General features: G+C 44.3%; 1 long non-coding RNA gene across 8 annotated transcripts in view; it reads left to right on the top strand.

Annotated features, from left to right (window-relative positions):
• Positions 1-24,671, top strand: part of LOC137422607 (uncharacterized) — a 180,731-nt gene that overhangs the window by 51,633 nt on the left and 104,427 nt on the right. For 5 of the 8 annotated variants that reach the window (XR_010983535.2, XR_010983532.2, XR_010983534.2 and 2 more), the window contains exons 3-4: positions 8,878-9,075; positions 13,304-13,432. This is a non-coding gene — a long non-coding RNA (uncharacterized LOC137422607). The remainder of the gene's footprint in view (positions 1-8,877; positions 9,076-13,303; positions 13,433-24,671) is intronic. The other 3 variants (XR_010983537.2, XR_010983533.2, XR_010983531.2) reach the window with 1 other exon arrangement.

Here is a 24,671-nt window from a genome sequence, read left to right as displayed (position 1 = left end):
GAAACGGGCGAAGAAATCACGTATGGATTATGACTCGCATGCTGGAACCATGCGACCAGACAATCAGTTTGTGGACTGGTTTCAACATCATGACTAGAGATCGTGTTCAGGTGACGGAAGATGTAGTTGGCTACCTGCCGACTATAAACGCGCCTGCCACAGATATGGCAACAGTGCAAGAAATCCTCAGAGAAGCTCTGAACATCAAGTCATCACTTCAGCTTGAGCGTATACCGGTGGTGCTAGACCAGGCACTATTTGCTAAGGCGACCGAAATAGCATGGAAAGATGTCGATCGATATGGAAGAATCGTGCTCATGATGGGGAACTTCCATACCATCTGTAACTTCATGTCGAGCATTGGGAAAATGTTTGGAGCTGCAGGCCTTCGGGATGTAGCTGTTGAGTCAGGAGTAATCGCTGAAGGTTCCATCAACAGGGTTCTGGAAGGCAAGCAATACAACCGTGCTGTGCGACTCCACAAGTTGATGTACGAGGCACTAATGCGCATCATTTGGAAGGGCTTCCAGGTGTGGATAGAAAGCAATCATCCTGACAAGGAACCCCAGATTCGAAGCACTGACCTCAAAATTCGCAGCATCAAGGAGGATGTTTGCCACGAGACTCTCGCTGCTGCTCTCGATGATGATTCATGTGTACAGAGCTTTGACATGTTCGCGAAATACCTACATTTTCTGCGAACCAAACATGGAGACCTGGCTCGCTTCTGGATGATGTATATTGATATGGTAGAGACCCTGCTGGGGTTGATTCGTGCGGATAGAGAAGGCGACTGGATGCTTCACTTGGCTTGTGTCAGAAGAGTGATCCCTTGGTGTTTCGCAATGAACAAGGTGAACTATGCTAGATATCTACCAGTGTACTATGCACAGATGACGCAACTCCACGAAACATGCCCCGAGTTGTACAGGCATTTCAATCAAGGCTACTTCTCCGTACAGCTTAGACCAGGGAATCCATTTGCCAGAATCGCTGTTGATCAGACAACAGAAGAAACAGTAAACAAAGATACGCAAACAGCTGGAGGAACACGAGGTTTTAGTCTTCGACAAGGGGCTGTGTCACGATACTATCTAACTGCAGAAAATCGGGCTACTGCACTGAGGCAACTACGAGAAACTATCCTTGTGAATGGCAGCGACACATCTCACGCCAAGCACCCTGACTTGTCTACTTCTCGCATCAAACGTGATGAGTCTGGCGTCACAGCTATCTGTGATCTACTGGAAAATGACTGGACCAATCCATTCGCCGATGATCCGTCATGTCTTCTCAGTATATCTACCGGAGCGGCTGCGAGGGAGGACGTTTCTAATGACCTACTCAACACCCTGCAAAAGGGGGAAGCGGCGTATCAAAGCTTCCAGAAACGTCTTGAAGAGGGAACAGGCTTTCATGACACATTGAACAAGCTAAACTTGAAGACCTTTGGTAAGATCAAGCAGAAAGTTGTGAAGGGCACAAACAAGGAGATCGTCCTGAGAGCTGACAGACAACTGTTTGCCACCATGATACTCATCGCCAAGACAAGGAACCTCGACATGCAACTTGTCCTTTGTCACCCACTAGGGCCGTTACCATGGTCTTTGGCAAACGTTGATGGGTCAATGAAAAAAACGAACAAAGCTGCACTTGCGAAACACATGGAAGGTCTTGTGGAACCAGCCGAGAACGTTGACAAGCGAAGTGCAACAATAATTGATGCGATGGCTCTCATACAAAAGATGCATGGCGAGAACGACACGTTCGAAGAACTATCTGACCGCATCCTTGCTGCAGCGCTTCACGCTGGTCAAGGCAGTGAGCGCATCGATGTTGTCTTTGACACATACACAGAAGAATCCATCAAAGCAGCTGAGCGTGTGAACCGCGGTTCAAATGAAGGCATCAGTTTCAGCGAGATCAGACCCGCACACAAAATCATGAACTGGCGGCGTCTCCTTGCTTGCAGCCAGACAAAGGAGAAACTGGTTGTGTTTCTGGCGGAGTCGTGGAAACATGAAACAAATCGCGAAAAGCTAGGCAACAGAACACTGTATGTCACCACATGTGGTGAAAAATGTCTGGTACTGACCCGCGATAGGTGGAAGTTGGTGCAAGCACTCGAATGTAGCCACGAGGAAGCAGACACGCGTATGTTTCTCCACGCAAAGCACGCCGCTACCCACTACAAGACGATCATCTTAGTGGCAGATGACACCGACGTTCTGATCATCAGTCTTCATCTCAGCAGAACCATCGATAGTCAGCTCTTCATCAGACGAGGAACAAAGGTTCGAGTCAGAATGATCGACGTTGGAAAGTTGGCTGCGGTATTGGGGTCTGGAGTTTGCAGTGCATTGCCAGGGCTTCATGCATGGAGCGGGTGTGACACTGTGAGTGCTCTGGCTAGCCAAGGAAAGATAAAGGCTTTGAAGCTTGTGCAAGCGAATGAGCTGTATCTTCAAGCATTCACAGATCTGGGATCTTCGTGGAATGTACCAACAGACGTCTTCAATAGCATTCAGGCCTTCACGTGTCAGCTGTACGCCAAGAACACGAAGATCGTCGGTGTTAATTCGCTCCGTTATCACATGTTCTGTGCAAAGAAGGGCCAGATCGAATCTGGACAATTGCCGCCTTGTGAAGACTCCTTGATGCAGCATACGCTTAGGGCCAACTATCAGGCGGCTATCTGGCGACGCAGCCTTGAAAACCTACCAGACGTCCCAACACCATCAGCAGGACATGGTTGGGAACTCGATGATGGCGGTTCGCTCACAATCCGATGGATGGCGGGTCTACCAGCTCCAGATGTCGTCTTGAATCTCATCTCATGCACATGCAGAAGGACGTGTCGACCGTCAGATTGCTCCTGCATACTGAATGGGTTGAAGTGCACTGTTGTGTGTAAGCTGCAGGGATGCTCCAACATGGTGCAGGATGATGCTATCGTGGCTCAGGATGCCAATGACTCTGATGGCGACTCTGATGATTAACTTTGTGTGCACTGTATATTGTATAGCATATGTTGTTCTCTATTATAATGCAGGCCAAATTGCCTGAAAATCTTTATAGACAGATAAACCGTTTAGCAAAATGTATAATTTGGAAGATCATACCGGTGTTATTTGACTAAAACATGACATGTTCAATGATACCTCCGCTTGCTTATTAGGAATATACATCGTATGGTGTTAAAATCAGCTCCATACGTCTTTCCAAACTCTAGTAATGAATAATTAATATAATTGGCGGCCATTTTGAAATCCAAGATGGCCACCAAAGTGCAGATTTCCTATGTAACAATTTCCGCCTGCTTATTAGATATCGTATGGTGTTAAAATCCTCTCCGTACAACATTCCTAACTTGCGTTATCGTCAGAATAGATAATGCCAGCGGCGGCCTAAGTCATTTTATGCCTCTTTACATTTATTTGTTGTAAACTCGTGGTGGATGATATGTTTTAGTTTTTGAGTTATTTTTATAGACAGATAAACGGTGTAGCACAATGCATAATTTGGAAAATCATACCAGTGTTGTTTCACTAAAAAAAGTACAAGTCTAATAATAAAATATTGAAAAATATATGATTTTTTTTCGATAATTGATTTTTATAATAATTAATCTAAAACAAAATGCTTCATATTATTTTTTATTTAGACGGTACACATCGGACGTATATTTAGTCGTCAACCGCACATCGATAGCTAGTATAGAAGTCCAGATACACATGCAACAATGTACCCCACCAAATGGGCATTTTCGAGCTGGGTGGTTTCAAAGATGGCGTCCATCCGGGCACTAAGCTACCGTTCTCAGATGTCCATCACACCTTTTCTGACACTTGAGACATTGGTCTAATGGAAAATCATAATGAGAATTACTCCCCCCGCCGGAGCATTACTTTTGGTCTGGCTCAAGGACTATATGGACCTATACAATTGTTTTCCTGAGGGGCGCCCAAAAATTCAGAACCCCTGGTGGCCGCCATATTGAATTTCAACATGACCGCCCTCTGTGACCTATTTCCCTCAATAACTTCTATACTATGAGCGATAACACCACAGTTCCAGTGTCTTACCCCATGTTTTCATGGTCTCTGAATCCAATGGGATCAATTGCATAAAGATTGGCATCCATCATCTTTAATTTCAAGATGGCCGCCATGGTGTTTCCATTTTCCTTGAATCTCTCATAGTATTTTAGGTAAAATTTCAATTCCAAGTGATACACATTGTTTTATTGGTCTCTGATAACAATGGAATGGTATTCATTAATCACAGTTACACACAGTTGCAGTTTTAACTTAAAATATTGTGGGCACTTGAAAGGTGGAGGCTCTCGCACAGACACGTAGTACTACAAGCACTGTCCATCGCAGTCACACAGTGATGTGCAGGGCAGATTTGCCCTGGAGCATTTACAGTTGCCTTTACAGGCCGACTTACAATGGCAGCTTGAAAGCTCTGAACATGCCTCCTGTATCAGTGGTATTGTGGTCCAAATTGGTGTCCAAGAAGTCCCTGTTTTCATTCAGCCCCAATCAGCTGGTGATGGAAGTTCTGGGTAGGGCACAAGTGCCTGACTCCATACGTGTCCATCCTGAAAACATGCACGTTTTAGGTGTTGTTCGAAGGCGTCTGCTGTTGGGGGAATGTGATCAATTGTTGTTGCCTTCTTCGTGAACAAGTGTCGGCGCATGTCATTCACTGTCTTTATCTCGGTAGTCTGGTCATAGAGGATGGCAACATATCTTTCTATGCTCTGTAGTTCCATAGTAATAGCGTCCACAGATGGCCTATAAGCGAGAGCATGAAAGGTCTGCGTGATGCTGGGGTATGCCTCCCAAGCCTTCACGGCTGTCTTTTTCCCAATTTGGGCAAAAAATGACACTGTGCCGCAGCCAGTGAAGGCATGAAATAATGGCAAAGACTCGGACTTCCTGCGGCCAAGGCTGGTGGCAATTTTATGGTGGCAAGGTAGCGGTAGCTTTTACCAGTGCCAATGGCAATCCAGAGTTCCTCCACACTGTGTGACTGGTAGGTAAAGTAGTGTGCTATTGCCAAGACCACAATACAAGACCAAGTCCACTCATAGTATAGAAGTTATTGAGGGAAATAGGTCACAGAGGGTGGTCATGTTGAAATTCAATATGGCGGCCACCAGGGGTTCTGAATTTTTGGGCGCCCCTCAGGAAAACAATTGTATAGGTCCATACTACATCTGTGCCAAATTTGGTGCTTTCCTGAAAAAAATGAACGATGCTTCCTCTTAACTGCTCTGCTATACCCAAAACACAGTCCGTGAACTGTTAATTACATTTAGACTGCTGAGACCCCTCAGACCGTTGACGACCCTTTAAGTCCCCCAAAACCCTTAAGACCACCAAAACCCCTGAAGACCCAAAACACCCAAAATACCCCAAAGACCCCAAAAACCCCAAAGACCAAAAATACCCTTAAAGGCCCTGAGGATCCAAAAGACCCAAAAGACCACGAAGACCCAAAACACCCTGAAGACCCAAAAGACCCCAAAGACCCAAAAGACCCCAAAGACCCAACACACTCCAAAGACCCAAAACACCATGAAGACCCCAAACACACCAAAGCTCCAAAACACCCTAAAGACCCAAAAGACCCCAAAGGCAAAAACACCCCAAAGACCCAAGACATCATGAAGACCACAAAGACCCTTAAAGACTTTGAAGACCCAAAATACCCCGAAAACCCAAAATACCCTTAAAGTCCCAGAGGATCCAAAAGACCCTGAAGACCCAAATGGCCCTGAAGACACAAACATCCTGAAGATCCTAAACACCCTAAAGACCCTTAAAGACCCTTAAAGACACTGAAGACCCTGAAGACCCCAAAGGCTCAAAATACCGAAAAGACCCTTAAAGATGCTGAAGACCCAAAATACCACAAATACTGAAAAGACCTTTAAAGACCCAAAATACCCAGAAGACCCCGAAGACCCTTACCTACCCCGAAGACCCAAAATACCCCCAAAAACCCAAAAGACCCCGAAGATCCAAAATACCCCAAAGGCCCAAAAGACCACAAAGACCTAAAGAGTCCCTGAAGACCCAAAAGTCCCTGAAGACCCAATTTTGGCCGCTCTTCCCCACCATCCCCCCATCACCATCCAGCCCATCCCCCCTCCACCATTCCCCCACTTCCCCCCACGATCCCCAATCCACTATCACCACCACTAACCCCCACCCACTATTCCCACCATTCCTCACTCCCTGAGAAAGCAGACATGGTCAAAGATGCCTTCCCCTCTGAAATGACGTGTGGTGAGACACGCGGGATCACATCAAGTCATGCTTGTATATATAATTTGGTACTTTTTCCGTATTTCATTTTAAATTATTTTGTTAAAAAAAAAAACATTTTTAAATTCCACTTTGACATTAAAAGGGTGATGTGTGTCGATCAGTGACGAAAAATCTCTGTAATCCATTTAAAATTCAGGCTGTAACAAAAGAAAATGTGAACAAAGTCAAGGTCGAGAGGTCAAATGTCAAATGTCAGACTGTTACCATTACCTGACAAATGTCAGAGCTAACTTGTGAACTAGTCATGGGATTTTCACCAAACTTGGTATAATTATATATTATGATTCAAAGATGAACTGATTATCTTTTGGTATCAAAGGCGAGGAGTGAGGTGATTTTGTGATTTTGGTGATGTCAGAAGTCATGTCAGGTAAAAATGTGATACTTGAGAACAGCTGAATGTATTTAAATCAAAGTTGGTACAAATACGTATGATAATGTAATAATGTTGGCAGAGGCATATCAATCAAATGATCGTATAGGCTGGAAGACAGTCGTTCTAGTTAAAAAAAAAAATTTCAGAAGTGAATGAGGCTGCGCTTATACATCACCCATGTTATTATTATTATTATTATTATTATTATTATTATTATTATTGTTTCTGAAGTAATTGTGTGCTTATACACCGTAGGTTTGTGCATTTCACATTTACGCCTGAAGCACACCAAAGAAATTCCACCAAACGTTTTGACCCGTTCATGTTTAGTATCCCATTTCGACCCGTTCCCATTTCCCACTGCAAATAATTCATCGAACATAATCCATAACTTTGTGTGTATAATCCTTACTGAAGACATTAAGATATATCATTAAGATAACTGTCGTTAAGATACAACCTCGGATGACATCATGACCTCGAGGTACCCTCTCTCGCCTCAAAGCTGTTTAGCCTGGGTTTGAATCCTGACCCAACTATAAAATATCATTCCGCCGCTTCACAGGCATGGTGAATCATCAATGTGTGGCGTCCCTTGGCGTCCCATCTTCAGACATCAGTTGATGGATGTTAAAGATCCTATGGTGTCCTTCGTGAAGAGTAGGCAACCTATTGGCGGCACCCTGAACAAATTACAAATTCCTACCCGAACTACTCCTGGGAAGGCAATGGCAAACCATCTAGTATAACCCTTGCTCAGGAAGCTGCTGCAATGTTGCAAGATTCCCTCATCTCATAATATGTGACGGAGGGACAAACAGGCAAACAGACTGAGTAGCGTATCATGTAGATATATTCCATTACAAGGAACTTGCATGCAGGAGGAGGCAATGAGGCCGATGAAAGGCTGCGCTATTATTACCAACCTAAGGTTGTTTGTCCATGCTCTATCCTTTTTAAGTGCGGAACATCAAGAAACAAAGCAGCACGTACCATTTTTGAAGTTTTTGGTATGACTCGGTCGGGTTTCGAACCACCGAACTCTCACACTCAGAACGGATGCTCTAATTGTACCAGTGTGTTTGTATAATTTATTGTTGTTGTTGAATGTAATGCTTTGTCGCAACCCTTCCAAACTTTTTGCAGTCTGCACACAGTTTTAACATGAACAGAAAAGCAGTACTTTTACATCGATCTTTTCATTATGAATTTGTGACTGCATGATTGTCTGTGAAGTAAAAAAGATACGAATGAAAAGTTATTTGTTATTTTTTGAAAATGATGAAGGTAAATGTTCAAAGACATAAGTCCCCCCCCCCCCCCCCCCCCGTGTGAACAAAATGCAGAACCACACATGTAAGTACTGTACGCGAATGTTGTAGTTAATATAAATGAAACCTTTCATTAGTGTGAACCATTTTGTAAAAGGACTGAGAAAAAAATATATATATATGTTAAGATTAATTCGTGGACCCTTCATCATGTTGATGCTTCTATTAACATGCGGCCTCTTTTCTGAACCCATAATTTGCTGTAAAGTCTTATATTTTAATGGTCAATCTAGTTTCTGTTTTGATTGAAACTTTTTATACCTCTCTGATTTTAATTCCTCGTTGTACTCTTTTCAGTCTTCTTCCCAACTTATTTTTCTATCTGGTTCTTGACTTTGAAGCCCACAAAAGTCCACATGATCTCTGCCTTAATGAGCTCTGGGGCTACTTACTGAAGTTTTCCAGTGGGGTCAGCACTTTGGCGTAAGTGTGTGGTTGTCATGCTGGGAGCCTGATGGCATCGGTTTGATTAGGCAGCATTTGCAGCCGCTTTGTGGTGCCACCCCCCTCCCACGCCTCTCGGCTGTCGCTGCCTCCCGTCGTGGAGATCATTAGACCAGAGCGTCGCCACTGCCTCAGAAGCCCAAGGTCTGTAGTGTGCTGATGAGCGGCAATTTAGCACTTGTCACTCAGGCCTCCATTAATGGCGAGGAGCCTGCGGTGAGATTTATGTGCATCTCGCGGGGCACCGTGGTCCCGCTCCAGTGATGTGACCAAGCGTTTCATCACAGAGGAGGCCATTGTGAGGGTCACGTGAACCTCGATGCCCAGATTTTGTCCCTTCTAACCCTCCCCCCCCTCCTCCGCCCCCCACGCCCCTACTCAGGGACACAGCTGGCTTGGGAAACATTGACGGGAGGCCTGTGACCATGGAGGGGATTGCTCATGGAACTGGAGGAAAGGCTGCAGCACGAAAGGCCCTTTTTCACCAAAACTAGGCCTCGGGGGAGAATTGTGAAAGCCGCTTGCCCTTGGAAAAAAAAAATTGGGGAAACAAGTTCTTAAGGGAAAAAAAAATGCTATGGTAAGCACTTTACTGTGAGAGGTTTTACCTCGTTGTCTGCAATAGAAAAAAATATCGCTCTAATTACAAAGAAAGAAAAAAATGGCGGATGGATTATCACGGTTTTGTGTTTTCACGGTTTTGTGTTTTCACGGTTTTGTGTTTTCACACTGGGAAACTAAATCGTATCAGATATGCAATTAAAGACATTGTTATTACTTACAGAGTTATTATATATATATATATATATATATATATATATATATATATATATATATATATATATATATATATATATATATATATATACACACACAAGGTGTATTACTGTCACTGTGCGTTACACTTTTAAAAATACGTTTGCTCTTATTGTAAATACACGAATACTTTATATTCCTCCGCAGTTGGAATTGGTCTTCTAAATTAAACCATGATTGCAGTGAAATTGAAATAATTACTTCGCCTTAAAATGTTGCATTCAACTCCAACATAACTGTAACTGTATGGAACGTCTGTATTTTATACACCTTAATAACAATAATACAAAACACAATCATGGAAAAGAGATTTGGGGAATCCATCAAATAAATAAAGAAAAAAAAGAGGCTTATTTTTGCGATTCCGGTCACGTCGAACAAGCGATGAAACTAAGGCACACTTCATTGAACAGCCATCATGAACCTTCACGCTTATGAAGCAGGCCCCTGCCCGCGCACCCCCTACTGCTGCAAATGCCTCCTTCCATCTTTCCCTCCCACAGCTCTTATGCTTCGGTGCAAGCAAGTTGTCCCACTGGCAATTAACCAAAACATGCCTTACCTGTGACGTCGGCATCCATGGGGGCACAGAAGACGGGCTAGCGACCGGTCTCGGGCAAAAAAAGAGAGCAAATTCCTATAAGGCGGCCATGAGGATCCGCTAATCCGATTTTGCGGTAAATTGCTGGAGGACATCTTGCTTTTTGGAAACCCGGATACCTCCATGCCGACAGGATGTTCTTTCTGCCTTACTTTGCTCCCATTAGACTCGAGAATTTGTTTGTAACCTGTAGTTTATTTAAAAACACATGGAATCGTTGTCCCTGAGGTATGCTTGTACAGAGGCCTGAAGTGGTAGATTATTCATGTCTCTTGCTAAGAATGCGGGAGGCCTGATCTGGCAAACACAGCCCCCAAAGAGCCTTCGTGTATTGATTTTTCTACCCACGAGGCATTGGTTCAGACTATTAGTAACAGCATGCTGAAAAATTTGCCTTCAGATCATTTTCTTGTGGAAACATTTTACAGCACATTGCTAAAGAAAACTTAACCTGCACATTAGCTGGCCTTCAGGGTTTCCATTTTGGTTAAAGAGACCAGTTAACCCAATTTGACAAACCAGATGTAAATGTGATCTTGGAGAAGGTGCAGGGAGAGTATCACCCTCTCAATACATTGTTGTTGGCTATAAATATCTCAGGATGGATTATTATGGGGAAGTGACAAAAGTGTTTTTTATTCTTACTGAGATAAACAAGACCGATAGTCTAACAACGGTGTAGCCAAGCTTGTTTGATACTTTAGTTGAAGAGGATAGTATGACCTGCGTTTAACAGTTAACAAATAATGTTAAGTATTATTTTTTTGACCATGCACGGACAGCTGGTTCGTGAATGACCTGGGTAAAAAGAAAAAAGGTGAATGCTAAACCATGAATCAATAAATTCCACATTCCTGGGCCACCTTAAGTTGAACGTCAGGCATTGACAGCCGGTTCGTGAATGACTTGGACAAAAAACGTAGCTATTCTGAATGTTGCTATATCCAGTTAATGGAAAAACTGCAACTGTGGAATCCGTGAATGTCACGGATGGAAACACTTCCGTCATTTCCTCATTCTGCTTTAAACTCAATTTCTCTATATTTTCATTCCAAACAGCATCATTCATCATTCCCATCACAAATTAATATTATGGTATTAATACATAAAAATATCATTTTAAATCACGATTGTATTTAGTTATTAACAAACAAGCGAACCATCGTCATCTGTTCACTTCCGGATTCGGGAGCAAGATCCGTGTCGATCGTATTTCAAAAGCATAATTGTATTGAGGAATTTCTGAAACCTCATACCGACCTTACAACACCCACTGGGACCCCAAAACGTTCCGCATAAGGTTATTATACTATATTTTCCTTTTCGTAAAATATGCAACTGTAATGGTTACTAAATGCTGTCTCTCGGTCATGTGACCAGATCCTCAGCTCTGACTGGTGGATGTCTATGAGGGAAATACATACATACACTGGATGAACAAACTCTGTTCTAGACAGCATTCCCCACGCGCTACGCCATAAAAAAAACGAGAGCAATCTGACTGTGTCACCAATATGCCTCCGCATAGTCCCACAATGGGTAGATGCTCTCGTTCACTGTCCAAAAAATATACAAGTTTGATTTAAATCCCTTCAGCTGTTTTCAAGTATCATATTTTCACCAGCCATGACATGTTTCACATCGATCGGTGAAGCGGTTTCAGAGAAGGGATTTTAAAAAATATTGGCGTTCAAGCTAATATGGACTTCACACCACATGATATATGATCTTTTAAAAATGTACATTCTGCATATGTATGTGTTGGGGATCACATTTGTGAAGTTTTGTGTTGATGGAATAAGGTTCGTTTTTCTATTCAAGATGGCTGCCAAACCACGTGACCTACGGCCTCGTCATTTTCAAACGATATGCAACGATGGTGTTAGATGATATTTGTAAAATTTAGCATCGATAGGGTAAGCGGTTTAAGAAATATAATTATTTAATATTTTCCTTCAATCCAATATGGCTGCCTATTTTCGTGATCAACTTTTAATCACCATGCCAAGTCAATGACATGTAAAGTTTTGAGTCGATCAATTTGGTGGTTTGGGAGAAGTTATTTTTTTTAAGGGTTTAGGTTAAATCCAATATGGCTGCCAAACCATGTGACCTATGATGTCATAAATTAAATATTTCAATACACATCAGTCATCGATCATGTGCATGCAATTTCAGATTTTTAGGATAAGGAATTCGATTAAAACATTTTTGGCTGGTATACCACTTCACCTATGATGTCATCATTATCATGCTTTTGTTCCCCATTAGGAGTTCTTGTCAATGTGCCAAGTTCCAAATTTTTCCATTCAGCGGTTTCCGAGAAATAATTTTTTAATTATTTACATTTAATCCAAGATGGCTGCCTTACCACGTGACCTATGACGTTACACTTATCATAAAAAATTCTGCACGGGTGTCACTCCTACCCTGAAAGTTTCGTCTCAATCATCCATGTGGTTGCCGAGGAAAACAAGGTTTAGCTCGTACGTACGGACAGATGGAAGGACGGACAGACAACCTGAAAACATAACGCATCCGGTCACCTTCGGTGGTTAGGCATAAAAAGTTGCTGGTATGGTTCATGTTAAACACAGGTAAAAATGACCTTAATTTTGAATAATATTTTTTCAGTTGAGGCTCCAACACCACAACACAAACTAAGAGGGCTCTTTATCTTGAACTTTCCGATGATCTTTGGGTCTCCTATTCTTCTTCCTCCATTCTATTCCATCACCCCACTGCATTTATTTCCCCAATAATTGTGCCCATTTCGAGTAATTTTTCGCAAATATCATCCGGGTATGTGGAAAATCTAGAAATGTCTTCGACATGCTTTGGGGGCTGTGTCTCCCGCTCTCTCTCCCCACTCCCCTGTCTCCCCCACTCTCTGCCCCACTCCCCTCTCTCCTCCACTCCCCTGTCTCCCCCACTCTCTCCCCCACTCTCTCGCCCACTCCCCTGTCTCCCCCACTCCCCTCTCTCCCCCACTCCCCTGTCTCTCCCCCACTCCCCTGTCCCCCCCACTCTCCTGTCTCCTCCACTCTCTCCCCCACTCCACTGTCTCTCCCACTCTCTCCCCCACTCCCCTGTCTCTCCCACTCTCTCCCCACTCCCCTGTCTCTCCCACTCCACTCTCTCCCCCACTCCCCTGATCACAGCATTAATATGTGTACCACTTTACATGTCACGGGGGTGAATTTTGGTACGACTTTGAATGCTTCATGACATATGCCTTGTTGTTCTTCTTCCTGCATTGGACACCTTATGGAGGCCGACATTATACAAGTGCAATGCATGATGTGGCATCTCCCATTTCAGTCTGATAAGATGTCTTTGAGATGTCCAGTCTGGGTTTGCATCCCAACCTCACTACAAACCGTCTGATTAGTGTTTGGCAGGAATGACATTACATCAAAAGGTGCACCATCCTGCAGATCCGACATCACACGAGGCATTCATCTGCTTGCATTGATTTCCGGTGGACGTTAAACATCCCACAGCGTCCTTCGATGAAGAGGTGAGTATGAACTCCGAGGCCCTGGTTAAATTTGAAATTCATTCTCGACCGAGCTGTGGGGTTCATGGCGGTGGCCATCTTGATGGTGGGCCTTGAGGCAATCGCAGTGCATCCAAAGACCCGGAACCTCCAGCAATACTGTAATATTCTGTTTATGATGGGTCTGCCATCATCTATCGATTGATTTAACCAGTTTCACAATACAGGAAATGACACCCCCTCGTCCCCCCACACACCTTTTAATAATTTACTTCTTTGGGGCAGCATATTCACTGCAGCTCATGCAGCGCTGTCACTTCCTTGAATTATTCACAAAATCACATGAAAGCGCCCATCAGAGCTAAGATGACAGGCAGCTGGAAACTAACGTTTCTTTTAACTGCTCGTTTTGCAGACACCATTATCATTTCAAAGTGTGCAAAAAGCCGGAGCTCATGTACAGACGTGACAACTGCAGTATAAATGAAAAGCGTTGGCAAACTTTCCCTCGATTTTTTTTTTCCCCCTGTTTTGTTTTCCTTCTTCCCCTTCCCCTCATTTGCAATCCCGTGTACATTGCGATGTCATTTCGACCAATAAGGACACGGTTATGGTTAAGTTGCCGGTGCATGCCTGTGTAATATGTCGGCCGACAATGCACCTGTTTTGTTCGAGCAAAACCTGCTCTGAGTGACCAGCCATCCTCAAATCCCAGGAATGAAGTCATTTAGGGATTTTACAAGTCAGCTCCATAATTCCTAGGACATGCGCACGTGGAAAAATATTGGAATATTCAGGAATGAAGTTCCCTACAAGATTCGGTATTTGTTTGGACATCTGCCTCTTAATGTGGAGTCTCGATTTTCCCATTATTCTTCTGTTCAAAGGAATTAATTTTTTTAAACTAAGATTCACTTTCAGTAATAACTTTACAATGAGCTTTGTATGGTAAGAATTTGGATTTCAATTGCAAATCGGTTTCAACAATGAGGATGATTGAACAAATGAAGTGGTTGCTAAACCAGCGTAAAACAAGCTAGACCATGGATGTGTTGTTTATACAGAACAAGGAAGAGTACCCGTCTCCAAGTGATGGCAAAAGCTAGCAAAAGTAGCCCCTTCACCTCTCTACTTCCCCTCTCCCTCCTCCCTCCCCCACTCTCCCCCCCCCCCACTCTCTTCCCCACTCACCTGTATCCCCCGCTCTCTCGCCCACTCCCCTGTCTGCCCCGCTCTCTCGCCCACTCCCCTCTCTCCCCCACTCCCCTGTCTCCCCCACTCTCTCCCCCACTCTCTCCCCCACTCCCCTGTCTCCCCCAATCTCTTCCCCACTCTCCTATCTCCTCCACTCTCTCCCCCACTCCCCTATCTCCCCCACTATCTCCCCCACTGCCCTGTCTCCCCCACTCCCCTGTCTCCCCCACTCCCCTGTCTCCCCACTCCCCTGTCTCCCCCACTCCCCTGTCTCCCCCACCTCCCCTATTTCCCCCACTCCCCTGTCTCCCCCACTATATTCCCCACTCCATTGTCTCCCCCACTCCCCTGTCTCCCCCACTCTCTCCCTCACTCTCTCCCCGTCTCCCCCACTCTCTCCCCCACTCCTCTCCCTCCCCTCACATCCCACTCCCACTCCCTCCCCTCTCCTACTTTTATTTTATATCTGATGTAATCATGTACCATATTCGTTAGAGTGTTTGTGTCGCCAAAGTAGCTTCCAGAGCAAGGGTTATACTGGGTGGTTTGCCATTGCCTTCCCAGCAGGAGTTCGGGCAGGAATTGGTTCAGGGTGCCGGCGATAACTCGCCCCTTCTTAGATAAGGACACCGTGGGGATCTTCAACGTCCATCAACGAATGTCGGAAGACGGGCGCCTAGTTTAACATTCATCGGAGGGCCGGGACACACATTGATGGTTCACCTGCCTGTGAAACACCGCGATGATAGTTTATAGCTGGGTCGGGATTCAAACCCAGGCTAGACAGCCTAGAGGAGAGTGTGCGTACCTCAGAGGTCATCATGTCAGCTGGGGTCGTCCACCCTGGACGGTGTAAATTAACATCAGACATACAAGAATTACCTATAAAAGAGTGAAAAAAAACATACAAGAATTACCTATAAAAGAGTGAAAAAAAACATACAAGAATTACCTATAAAAGAGTGAAAAAAAACATACAAGAATTACCTATAAAAGAGTGAAAAAAAACATACAAGAATTACCTATAAAAGAGTGAAAAAAAACATACAAGAATTACCTATAAAAGAGTGAAAAAAAACATACAAGAATTACCTATAAAAGAGTGAAAAAAAACATACAAGAATTACCTATAAAAGAGTGAAAAAAAACATACAAGAATTACCTATAAAAGAGTGAAAAAAAACATACAAGAATTACCTTTAAAAGAGTGAAAAAAATGAATCTTGGAGCCATTTTACCTCACATCCACGGTGCCTATTATTTAATTGAAAAAGGCTTTGTCCTAATTTTGTTCAGGTCATGAGTTCCGATCGTGAAATAAGAGTCAGATTCCGAATATCAGCTTTAAATAGGCCTACACGATACATTTATTCGATCTTTCCAGGAGCCAATCACATTGCACGTCACCTCACACACAGCCAATCAGTGCAACAGGAAACGGACGAATGGACAGCCATCTCTGTTTCACACACACACACACACACACACACACACACACACACACACACACACACACACACACACACACACACACACACACACACACACACAGTTACAATTGAACATTTGTGGTGAAATTCAATGAAATTAGATGAATCGGAAGTAGACCAGTCAGGCTATCTTGATGATATCATTAGATGCCACCCAAAAAGGAATACTTGCACCATAGCTGTACATACCTACTAAAGTCTTAACGTAACGAAATAGATCACTTTGATGGGAGCATCTTGTTGCAGGGATGGAGAGAAAGAGAGAGAGAGGAAAAAAATCGGTTCAACCTATTATCCAATGTGTCAGATGCGAGCGGAGAAAGTTGGGCCCGACACGAGGGAGCAATTCTCCGTGTAGGGCGGTGATGCGAGAAGGCATGTTTACTCCATTGCTTGGCCTGACAGCCAGCTCATTGCCCGAGCTGAGCGCAGAGCGGCCAGCCTGTTGGCGCAGAGCGTGGTCTTGACACTGATTACATGGCAGGCCCAGAAGGACGTGCTTTGTGTGCATTGTGGGATAGGTGCTTGGCAAGGGAACTGGTGATCGGCCTTGGTGGGTGAGAGGGAGAGGAGCGGGTACAGAGGGAGAGGAGCGGGTAGAGAGGGAGGAGGAGCAGATCATTTCCAATATGGTGGTGGGGATTCGCATGTAACAGGCAATGAAGGGATGGAATATCAGTGGGATATATTGGGGGGTGGACAGCTATCTGTAACGGGAGGACATCGATGTAGGGAGAAGAAAAGGACGAAATGCGAGTTGCATATACACAGGGGATGGAACAGCTGACATGTGTTACCCGGGATTTCATGAACAATAACAAATACAAAGGAGAGGAAATGTCTGGAATCGCTGTAAAGACTAATAAGGCACTCGTGGTCTCCTGATAAAATGTGGCGGATTTTTCGAGGAAAAGTTCAGAAGTCATCCGAGGAAGGATCTGACAGTTCAAGGGAGTGTTTTGTAGCATTGGGGTGTGCATGAGCGTGTTGTTTGAGCCTTATGAAAGCCTAGGAAGCAGGGTATCGTAAACGCAGCCTTGTTTCCACGTGCAAACCGTGCTGTGATTGAGTACTTATTGTCACATCATCAGGCGGAGCCGGAACTGCTCTGCATGTGCACAGCCATGTCCCACAGTGAAAAACATGCATACACTCAAAGGGGCGTTCATAATTTATATGAAGAACCAGTAGTCCACAAACATAGCAACGTTTTTTCTTTTTTCAAATATAGTAGTATTTTGAAATAGTGTAAAGATCGATTTGCTTCTTCATGCCAATGTTTACCTGTCTGTCTGTTAATATATATATATATATATATATATATATATATATATATATATATATATATATATATATATATATGTATATATGTATATATATATATATATATATATGTATATATGTATATATGTATATATGTATATATATATATATATATGTATATATGTATATATGTATATATGTATATATATATATATATATATATATATATATATATATATATATATATATATATATATATATATTAGCGTGGAACAGGTAGCTACGCCCGCCTCACCACACGTTGTCGCCGCAGAGGCACGAGATTGTTTAAACTGAGGATAATGACGTGACTGAACTGGTGTTGCTGTGCTGTCATGATTTACAGCAATCACACTACAAATATTTCTTTTTGTACAAATGTATTTGTAATATTAGTGATATTATTTATTTGTAATCAAAAACGGTCCAAGTAGTGTAAAGCTCGAAATGGTCAAGGGTCCAAGCTGTCTAATCGGTCTGAAGGGAGTAAAGGGTCTGAATGATGTTAAGGTCTAAGCTCTAAGGGTTCAAAGGTACATAAGGGGTGTAAAGGTTTAAAGGGTATAAAAGTTTGGAAGGGTGAAGGGATCTAAAGGTGTCTAAAGTATAGAAAGGGTCTTAACCCTAGGGTGCATGACTGGAGTCCAATGGACCCGATGTTCCATAGAATGCCTTTGGGGGCCATGCATCCTACGGCGAAAGGTAAAAGTGGTCTTAAGGGTCTTGGGGGTCTTCAGGATATTTGGGTCTAATTGATCTAAAGGGTCTCCTGGGTCTTTAAGGGTTTTTAAGGGTCTTTGGGGTCGTTTGGGTCTTTTGGGTCTTTGGGATATTTTGGCTCTTTTCGATTTTTTCGCTCTTCGGGATATTTACAGGTCTTTGGGAGTAATTTGGGTATTTAAGGGTCTTGGGGTCTTTTGTGTATTTATAGTCTTTATGGGTCTTTGGGGAATTTTGGATCTTCAGGGTCTTTTGGGTTTTTGCAGTCTTTTGGATCTTTAAGGGTCTTGGTGTGTTTGGGGTATTTTCGGTTTTCAGGGACTTGTCAGTCTTTTAAGTCCTCTGGGCCATTTGAGTCCTTGGGGTCTTCAGGGTGTTTAACAGTCTTGAGGGTCTTTTTGGGTCTTCGGGGTATTTAAGGGTCTTTGGGGGTATTTTGAGCCTTCTGAGTGTATGGGTTTTCAGGGTCTTTAGAGTCTTCATGGTATTTTGAGTCTTTTGGGTCTTTAAGAATCTTGGGGCCTTTGGGGTTTTTGGGTCTTTAGAGTATTTTGGGTCTTTAACAGTCTTCAGTGTCTTCGGGGTCTTTGGGGTATTTTGGGTGTTTGGGGCCCATTGGGTCTTCAGGGTCTTTTGTGTCTTTGTTTTTTTTTTGTTCCTTGGGGTATTCTGGGTCCTCTGGGTCATTTGGGTCTCGGGATTGTTTGGGTCTTTTGGATCCTCTGGGTCTTTTTGGTCTTCCAGGTATTTTGGGTGTTTGGGCTCCATTGGGTCTTCAGAGTCTTTTCAGTCTTTGGGATATTTTGGGTCTTTGGGGGTCCATTGGTCTTCAGAGTGTTTTGGGTCTTTTGGGTCTTCATGGTCTTTTGGGTCTTTAACAGTCTTCAGGGTGTTTTGGGTATTTTGGGTCTTCGGGATATTTTGGGTCTTTGGGATATTTTGGGTGTTTGGGGTCCGTTGGGTCGATTGGGTCTTCAGGGTCTTTTGGGTCTTCGGGGTATTTTGGATCTTCAGAGTCCTTGGGGGTCTTCTGAGTCCTTGGGGTCTTTGGGGTCTTTTGGGCCTTCATGGTCTTTTGTTTCTTTAACTGTCCACAGAGTATTTTGGATGTTTGGGGTCCATTGGATCTTCAGGGTCTTCTGGGTCCTTGGGGTCTTTTAACCGGTTGACACACAGTCGTGTTCAAAGATTTCTCCTTAAACCCCCCCTCAAATCCCTCCTAAAACACTACTCAAAGCCTTTAAAATCTACCCTTATGAAGGGTGATACACACGCGCACACACACACACGCACACACACACACACACACGCACGCACGCACACACACACACACACACACACACACACACACACACACACACACATATATATATATATATATATATATATATATATATATATATATATATATATATATATCTTTTTGTGTGTTGAAAAATGAGAAAGTTCGTGTGTTGGAGTATTGTGAGTATCTCGGGTATAAATTTTTTAGCGCCCTCTCATATTATGCGACAGCAAAGTGATGTTGCAATACAGGAGCTGGAACATGAAGTTTACATAATGAAGCAGTGAACATAACAGGCAGGAGCCTCACCCAACCCGGCTAGGCATCGCTCACGACGCACTTGGTGCGTGTTCGCACCAACAGCAAGGTGTGAGCTCAGCACAGGCTGCAGGTATTGAAGTGGCGTGTGACATGGCAGAAACACTGCAAATGAGGGGGTGTAATACCATGGCTATAATTTCTACGTCTTATTCCATCCCTTCGTTTCGTCATTCTGTCTGGAGGAACATTAACAATGGACCCATGTAGCCCGCTCCCGAGTATATATCCACTTAAGCTTGCCAGCAATAAATTTTGTTTGGCGAGCGCAAACATGCCCGCGCATGCTATTAAGTTGCTTCACTCTTCGCAGATTCCCGAGTTCAATTACACAGCAGAGTGCTGATGGGAGATTGCGCTGTGACAAGTGCGGCCTCGTGACGCGGGGGTTGGCAGGCAGGCGTTGATTGCTTGCTATCTACATGAATCCCTCCCGTTGTTTTCCCCTCTGCCGCTTGGCTATCATCCCGTGAAATGACGAGCGATGGCCATCTGCTTCAACGGATGCTAATATTGCGCGCCGTGGTAACAACGTGAAACGAGACTCCGTAGGATGCATGCTGACGTTGGGTCTTTGCGGGCCAGAAGGGAGGAAAATTGAAACAATTAAATAAACAAATGAATCTCCATGGCCATCATCTTTGAAAAGTTTCAACGAAATAACAAGAATTTCCTAAGATCCCTCGTGCAGATTTGTATCCAATCTCTGCAATGGGGTTTTCTTTCCATTTTCCTCTTGTTACCTGTCCTATATACACCTAAGCGTTCCTTGTTTACAAAGCAATTTCCATTATCCAAGATGGCAAGGCATCGCTCGTCAGTCTCTCTCGAGGCGATACAACGCAGCTAATGAAGATGACTCAAATGCACGTCACATGTGACCGGTCCATTTCCACTGTGCAGGCTGATGCGTTGAACACTTTCTCCAATCAAAAGGCAAGGAAGTTATGGCCACCAGTTCGTGTCGAATTTCCTGATTGGAGGAAACCGTCTAGTTTGCCATTCACTTAGCACTTCGGAGGTCAGGGCGAGGTGGACGTGGTAATGACATTGTGCGAATTCACGAGGGCCGCTTGAAAAGGAAAATGAAAGGAAGACATTGCGCAAAATTCCCGAAGTCGCGCAACGGGATAAAAGCGCAGGAGGATTGGGTGATTCTCTTTTTCTTTTCCTTCTGTACTCGGAGCTTGTTAGGGTAATTAGAGCAGACAAGCCTTTACCGCTGCAGATAACTTTTGTATTTACAGTAATGGTCTGGAAGTAGCGATTATAATTAATGATATATTTTGCAAAATGACAGTATTTGTACTCCGTTTACACCGTTAATTACCTACAGAGCCATTAAACAGAGACAGAGGCCGTGCTTATCGCGAGGCATTGTCAAACAGCTGAATGGCACATCTGGGTTGCATTAGCATAACAAGCACACAATTACAGGCCCACAAATTCGCCCAAGATGCAAAACAAGAGGAAACTCTCCCTCTCTCTCTCTCTCTTTGGCCCATTTACAATTCAATGCTCCCGCCTCGTGATGTTGCTAATTGCTTGTATCGCCGCATGGCAGGTGTCTGCGACCTTTCCATGAACCCCCTTCCCCAAAGGTGGGCTGCGATAATGAATGTAATTAGCGCACGGTGGCGGTGATTCAAAGTCTCGCCTCCCATAGTCCTCCTTTGCCGCCGCTGTTTACACACCGATTTGAACTCTCCTCGTCTCTTGCTCTGTGTTACTTTAACTACATTTGAGCTTGTCAGCGGCTGAATTCTAATGAACGCTCACGAGTCCCGGCTCGACGCTCTGCCTGTGCCTGCAGCCGGCGGCACTTGTGCTCCAGACTGAACGTTGCTGTTGCTTGTTGGACTGGCCGCCATTTTGAGCTTTTTTTCCTTTTTTTAACGCAATGCCATCCTCACTGATTCCTTCCTCAACTTTGGCCCATTGCAATTGAGAACAATTCCTTTGGCTAAGTTGAGGAAAGAAGAGAACTTGGGTGCTGAAGGGAGACAAGGTCTTCTTTTTTTATGATGCAAATGCCTGTGGAAAGAAGAAGAACCACCTTTAGAGGCCATTTTTCCCCGCAGAGCAGGGGTTGGCCTTTTTCAGGCCCCGTGGTCCCCTTTTTGAAGCAATGATTTATGGCCGGATGCACTTCTTGCCACCAAACCTGTTAGTCGCCTCTTGCGACAATCAGGGAATTACCAGTGAACTCGTACTCAATTTGCCGACCTCAGAAGGATGACGGGCTGAGTCAACCCCCATGGCATTAATTCAGCGATCGACCGGGATTCGAACGTAGGATCCTCGGATCCAAAGCCCGCACACTAACCGCTAAGCCAACACCTACCGAACCCAGGATCCTAGGATCCCAAGCCCACACCCTAACCGCTATGCCAACACCTACCGAACCCAGTATCCTAGGATCCCAATCCAAAACCCTAACCGCTAAGCCAACACCTACCGAACCCAGGATCCTAGGATCTCAAGCCTGCACCCTAACCGCTAAGCCAACACCTACCGAACCCAGGATCCTAGGATCCCAAGCCCGCACCCTAACCGCTAAGCCAACACCTACCGAACCCAGGATCCTAGGATCCCAAGCCCACACCCTAACCGCTAAGCCAACACCTACTGAACCCAGGATCCTAGGATCCCAAGCCCGCACCCTAACCGCTAAGCCAACACCTACCAAACCCAGGATCCGAGGATCCCAAGCCCGCACCCTAACCGCTAAGCCAACACCTACCGAACCCAGGATCCTAGGATCCCAAGCCCGCACCCTAACCGCTAAGCTAACACCTACTGAACCCAGGATCCTAGGATCCCAAGCCCGCACCCTAACCGCTAAGCCAACACCTACCGAACCCAGTATTTGAGGATCCCAAACCCGCACCCTAACCGCTAAGCCAACACCTACCGAACCCAGGATCCTAGGATCCCAAGCCCGCACCCTAACCGCTAAGCCAACACCTACCGAACACAGGATCATTGGATCCCAAGCCCGCACCCTAACCACTAAGCCAATACCTATCGAACCCAGGATCCCAAGCCCGCACCCTAACTGCTAAGCCAACACCTACCGAACCCAGGATCCCAAGCCCGCACCCTAACCGCTAAGCCAAAACCTACCGAACCCAGGATCCTAGGATCCCAATCCCGCACCCTAACCGCAAAGCCAACACCTACCGAACCCAGGATCCTAGGATCCCAAGCCCGCACCCTAACCGCTAAGCCAACACCTACCGAACCTAGGATCCTAGGATCCGAAGCCCGCACCCTAACCGCTAAGCGAACACCTTCCTGACACGTGCCTGTGGGTAACATATAATTTGCTGTTGGCATGGCAGTGCCACTAATGCAATATTTCCCCCCTGTAGTTTGGAGCAGGAATTTGTAATTTGTTCATGGTGCCGGACAAGGATCTTAAACGTCCACCAATTAATACCTGTAGACGGGACACCCAGATTAACGTCCATCCGAGAAATGGCAAACGCATTGATGTATCTATCGCCCTGCCTCATTTTGTAGCTGGGCTGAGATTCGAACACAGGCTAGACAGGGAGTGGTATCTCCAAGGTATCGAGCCAGCCTAAGTGAGAGATGAAGGGTGAGTAGCGAAGCAGAATGACATACAGTATATCGAACATTCGTGTCAAATTCCCATCATATCTGTGCACAAAATGAATAGATGTACCTGAATGGGATGTGTGTCCTGTACTAAATATTCCGGTCGGACTAGATTATCACTTTTTCGATTTTCTACATTCTGAAGTGTTTCCAATAACAATAATGCGCAACAATATGTTCATAGAATATATACGAAAATGATGAGAATTTTTTTTACCGCACCTGGAGACTTGGTTAAGAGTGCAGTGTGAGTTAGTTGTTCCTGTTTTATCTTTTGGAACAAAATTCTTAGGCTGACCAGCAACCATGATCTGTCCTGGAAATGGAATGACCAACCTGGTCTGTCGTGGAAAGAGGACTACAGTAGTACAACTATGAGGATTAATAATTGCTTTATATTCCGACCTGAACCAAAATCGACTTGGCTTGTTCATGTCCCCTATCCAACCCACCCACCAAATTTTGTCCAAAACCGTCCACGACGTTTTGAGGTATCATGCTATATATCGCTTTTTGTCCCATCTATCATTGGTGAAGAATCACTTTAAAATAAAAAAATAAAAGCAAAACCCGGATTCGGATCTTCACCAAAATCTAATCATTTCGACCTTGTCACACACCCAACCTGTCCACCAAATTTCGTCCAAATCCGTCCACAATTTTTTGAGATAACCTGGTCACAGACAAACAGACAGAGGAGAAAACATAACCTCCGTCCACCTTTGGTGGCAGAGATAATAAAGGCTTTTGGGGCTAAGCAGGGCAGCACACAGGTAGATAGCATGTTTAACCTGAAAAGCCTGATAATTCCTGAACATATTACAGTTTAATACTTGAGCCAAACGAGAGTTTCTAGTTTGAGTGTTTCTAGCCATTATCATAGTTTTGTAATGTGGTCCAGGTGGCAATAAAAAGGGATTCAAGAAAACAATATCTTTATTTTGGTTCTAAACTACTGATGTCTTTCAACCAAATTCAATTTCCATGATGGTTTCCCATTCATTTTTGAAAACTTATAAGTCCAAACGTAGTTTGCGCAAAGACCATGGAGGAAATGATTACAAGAAGATGAATCTACTATGGACTACTTTAACGGCTCTAACTATTCCCATATTTTTTCTGCTTTTCGACTCCATAATGTTTTTTTGTCCGTCATTTCACGAGCTGGCCTGGCTCGGCTTCACATTCGGCTGAAGCTGGCAGGAGTCGGTAATTTGTTCAGGTTGCCGGCGATAACTTGCCTGCTCGTCGCGAAAGACACCGTGGGATATTTGATGTCCACCGGCTAACGTGGGCAGACAGGACAGCCGGCTTAACGTCAGTCCGA

Source organism: Myxine glutinosa, chromosome 2 (genome assembly GCF_964187855.1).
Source record: "Myxine glutinosa chromosome 2, kmMyxGlut1.1, whole genome shotgun sequence".
NCBI lineage: Eukaryota > Metazoa > Chordata > Myxini > Myxiniformes > Myxinidae > Myxine > Myxine glutinosa.
Note: the sequence above shows the minus strand (reverse complement) of the source record. Positions and strands in the feature narration are given on the sequence as shown.